The 5,000-nt window shown below is 34.6% G+C and overlaps 1 protein-coding gene and 1 long non-coding RNA gene across 3 annotated transcripts in view; one reads left to right on the top strand and one right to left on the bottom strand.

Moving 5' to 3' along the window:
• Nucleotides 1-5,000, top strand: part of LOC106868175 (uncharacterized) — a 339,683-nt gene that overhangs the window by 7,762 nt on the left and 326,921 nt on the right. The gene's annotated exons all lie outside the window — the stretch shown is intronic.
• LOC149135054 (uncharacterized) overlaps nt 3,228-5,000 on the bottom strand; it is a 126,102-nt gene continuing 124,329 nt past the window's right edge. For both annotated transcript variants that reach the window (XR_016242115.1, XR_016242114.1), the window contains exon 2: nt 3,228-3,745. This is a non-coding gene — a long non-coding RNA (uncharacterized LOC149135054). The remainder of the gene's footprint in view (nt 3,746-5,000) is intronic.

The raw sequence follows: 5,000 nt of genomic DNA, 5'->3' as shown, positions 1-5,000 counted from the left end.
TTCTGAATGCAAATCTATGTCCGTCATTGCGGTTATCTATCTATCTATCTATCTATCTATCTATCTATCTATCTATCTATCTATCTATCTGTTTGTCTGTCTGTCTGTCTGTATGTATGTCTATATAAATTTAGGGTAAGATAACCCCCTTTTACCCGCACCCACTTATTGCACTTGGTATAACACTAGTGTAACAATAATTGAGTACCCTCCCAGCAGTATATTGGATAGATACTATCCCTTAGTGGGTTGGATCCTCAACCCCTAACTCTCTTGGATTATATATATATATATATATATATATATATATATATATATATATATATCCACTCGTTCTGGTCTAACCCCAACTTTGTCCCTCCATAAATCCTAAATTTCATTTTAGAATTTATGGGAGCAACTGTCTTTGAATAAGTCCTGAGATCAATTTGTTCAACTAAAAGCGGTGCTCCAGCATGGCCCAGCCAGGCCGCAGTCAAATGACTGAATCAAATAAAAGAATAAAAGAATGAAAGAATATATAAATATATATATATATATATATATATATATATATATATATATATATATATATATATATATATATATATATATATATATATATATATATATATATATATATATATATATATATATATATATTTATATATGTATATATATATATATATGCCTAATTCATCAGTCTGGTGGAGCGTTGAATAGATTATTTCGCATCAATCATTCCATCTCCTCTCGTTAAGGTTTCAGATCTCTAGTGAGGTTGATTTTGCCTCTCATCCTTTTGGGTTCAGGAAGTATCAGTCTTGTACTGGAAGCGATTCTCTTCTTACTTTCTGCCATTTGTTCCTTTCTGTTTGTTTCTCGGTTGGTCAGTCTATCTATTTCTGGTAGAAATGTGCTGCAAATGGGCCTGGAGGGTGACATCTTCCCTTTCCAGATCCAGATAAAAGATATGCAAAACTACAGCTCCAAGCATTTTATCAAGAGTCGCAAGTCCATGGTATGCATGCATGCATGTATGCATGTATGTATGTATGTATGTATGTATGTATGTATGTATGTATGTATATATATATATATATATATATATATATATATATATATATATATATATATGGGAGAATATACAAAAAATAACAACAGACGAGGACAGGTGGTGTAAATAACAAAAGTATATATTAGTATGACGCTCGGGAATACGGAAAGTCTTTGACGTTTCGAGCTACGCTCTTCAACAGAAAGAATACGGAGACAAGGAGAAAAACACGGAGAATATATATATATATATGTGTGTGTATCTATCTATCTATCTATCTATCTATCTATCTATCTATCTATTTATCTCTCTCTCTCTCTCTCTCTCTCTCTATATATATATATATATATATATATATATATATATATATATATATGTTGTTGTACTTGGGGATGGTCATATTGCCAGTTTGGCCAATAAAAACACACGCACCGTATATTTGGTGTTAATTTTTTTAATTTTTTTTATATGTATATATATATATATATATATATATATATAAATATATATATATATATATATATATATATATATATATATATATATATATATATATATATATATATATATGGTGGGTTAATTTCAGTTTCCGTTCACGGAATCCGTTCGCGAAGATTTGGTCGGCCCTACACTATATTAGAAGAAACTTACTCAAGGTACCATGCAGTGGGACTGAATCCGGAACCATGTGGTTAGAAAGCAAACATCTTACCGCACACCCACTCCTGTGTGTGTGTGTGTGTGTGTGTGTGTGTGTGTGTGTGTGTGTGTGTGTGTGTGTGTGTGTGTGTGCGTGCGCGCGATTGTGTGCGTGCCTGTGTGTATGAGTGAGGGAGAAAGAGAGAGAGAAAGATATAGAGATTTTCTGTCTATGTTTGTCCCCCACTATCGCTTGACAACCGGCATTGCTTAGCGGTTCGGCAAGAGAGATCGGTAGAATAAATACCGAGTGAAAAATGTATATATAAGAAGTGTTTCCATTTAGAATACACTGGGCAACACGAGGCTATAGGACGACGCAATCTCTTAGGATGGCGCGCAATATGATTCATTCTGAAACACGTGTCGACGAAATGATATTCTTAACTGCACAGGGTTGCTTGCACCTACGTATATATTTGTAAATATCTATCTATCTATCTATCTATCTATCTATCTATCTATCTATCTATCTATCTGTCTGTCTGTCTGTCTGTTTGCCTGTCTGTCTGTCTGATGGCTGTCTGTCTGATGCCTGTCTGACTGATGTCTGTCTGTCTATCTATCTATCTATCTATCTGCATACACGCGCGCGCACACACACACACACACACACACACACACACACACACACACACACACACACATATATACACACACATGCATATACAGTACATATATAAAATTTTACATGTATATTCTATATATGTTTACAAATATATATTTATATACATCAATATATGCAAGTATGTTGTTTGGAACCTATCCACGATATCATAAAGATATTTCTGAGATGTTATTAGCGAAATATAATGCATAATATATATATGTGTGTATGTGCGGTATACATGCATGCACATACATATTAGCATTATGCGCATGCATAACATACATACATCCACACACACACACACACATATACATACACATACGTCATTGCCGATATAGGCTGATTGATTTCTCCGGTCATAAAGGGATGTGCACATATTGAGCTTGGTGGCAGGCAATGAGTAAAGCTATGCCTGGGACGTTATACACGCAGTGCAGGTCAGAGTCATAGAAATAAAGGAGGCGGAAGAAGAGGAAGTTGGGAGGGAATATATGACAATGTAGTTATAGAAGGAGTTATACAAATGAGAAATCTGTTTTATATAACATTGTGAAATCATAACTTGTCAGTAGTTATGTTATGCAAGTCGGTGAGCTGGCAGAATCGTTAGCAATCCTGGTATAATGCTTCGTAGCATTTCGTCGGTCTAAAGACCGTTCTGAGATCAAATTCCACCGAGGTCGACTTTGCCTTTCATCCTTTCCGTGTCTATAAATTAAGTACCAATCGTCCCCCAATGGGTCAATGCAAACGACATAGCCCTTTGCCCAAACTTGCCAAGATGTGAAACCAATAATTATGTTATGTAGTTATATGCTTTATGCATGAAATTACTAATATTTTGTTACAATGAGACATAGATATCTCTTTGGAATCGAAATATGTAGAAGAAAGTTAAAACAATCTTTATTTAGAAGAAACATTGAATATAAAATGCGTATCAGTTTTTACATTTTTCTTTATCTCTATATACAACGTTGCTACAACGCTCATACAACGTTACGTTCAACATTCTCTAAACTGGAAATTCTCATAATCAAACCATTCTTTGTGAATTTGACATGTTCGTAATTAGAACTCCTGTGGCATCCTCTTGATGTAGCAAATTAAGTTTAATTAGAAAAGCTTTATGTGCCAAGGAATCTCCATTCAAACAACTGATCATTTGGGAACACTGTAATAAGTAGATAAATACCACAGCTTGAGAAGCGTTGCCCTTATCTCCGGTTTATCGCCATGGTGAATTCAGATCTGATAGGGAAACGGTTCTGTCTTATAGTGATAGAAGAATCTGTGTCAAATAGTTGCAGGTTCACACGGAGAAGCAGCAAAATATGTTCTGCATGGAAACCAGTAATTTTACTGTTACGAAAGCGACAGTGACAGATTATTCAAAATGGCTGTAAAAGAAAATTAATGATTTAATTATCTGAAGCGATGGAAGGGAAGGAACTGAAGTGGACAGATAGAGCCATCGGATCAGAGTTTCTTCAATGGCGGAAAGAAAGAAAGAATGAAAAGGGAAGGAAGGGAAGAAAAAGAGAATGAGCGACAAAGAGTGAGAGAATAAGAGAGATAAAAGGAGAAAATGAGACGCAGAAACATACACACACATGTGTGTGTGTGTGTGTGTGTGTGTGTGTGTGTGTGTGTTAAATAAAATGAAACAACTAAGCCAAGGCAGTGTGAAATTTCTATGACATGTATAAAGAGAAAGGTAGTCTTACAGCTGTTTCAGAGATATGAGTGATATCCCTTCATCAGAGACGATATGAGAGAGTTAAATAGGGAGGAATTTTAGATTTCAATATAAGAAGTTATTTTGGAAAGGGAGAGATGTAGGAAGTATAAAGGCTTCTTTATTTCCTTTAATACTTCCTATACCTCTCCTTTTCCAAAATAACTTCTTCTATTGAACTCTACTATTTCCCTCTATTTAACTCTCTCATATCGTCTCTGATTAAGGGATATCCCTCATATCTCTGAAACAGCTGTAAGACTACCTTTCTCTTAACAATTGACCTAGAAATTTGTTGTTGCATTTTATTTAACACATACATACTCAAACACACGACCCACATTAGACTCCTCACTCATGCTATTATCGAACCGGGAGTCTAACTACGGTCCTTCCATAACACTTACATAGACTTACCTGTCATTTTGGGTCTTCTGGATACCAAATTTCTCATATATATATACATATGCACATATACTTGCGCACATAAGAAAATTATCATACATACATCACCTACATATATAAATAGGTGTATACATTTATGTGTGTATGTGTGTGTGTATGTGTATTTACATATATATTTGTAAATATGCATATATTTAGTATACATATGCTTATGTATGTATATGTATACAGATGTGTATGTATGCATATATGTGTGTGAGTGTGTGCCCGCGCGCGTGTTTGTGTACATATATATCTGCAGATGCACACAGACATTGACGAGGTCCAGAGAGATGCTAAGACAATAAATACTGAATTGTAGAAACAGGAAGAAAATGATTTACAATGATGGCATTTGTTTAACGTTGTTTCACACACATGCACACACACAGACACACACACACACATATATATGTATGTATATATACACATACACATTCTACAAGCAATGCATACTTAGTATGCATCTATTT

This window comes from Octopus bimaculoides, chromosome 6 (genome assembly GCF_046866305.1).
Source record: "Octopus bimaculoides isolate indiv1 chromosome 6, ASM4686630v1, whole genome shotgun sequence".
Taxonomy (NCBI): Eukaryota; Metazoa; Mollusca; class Cephalopoda; order Octopoda; family Octopodidae; genus Octopus; species Octopus bimaculoides.
Note: the sequence above shows the minus strand (reverse complement) of the source record. Positions and strands in the feature narration are given on the sequence as shown.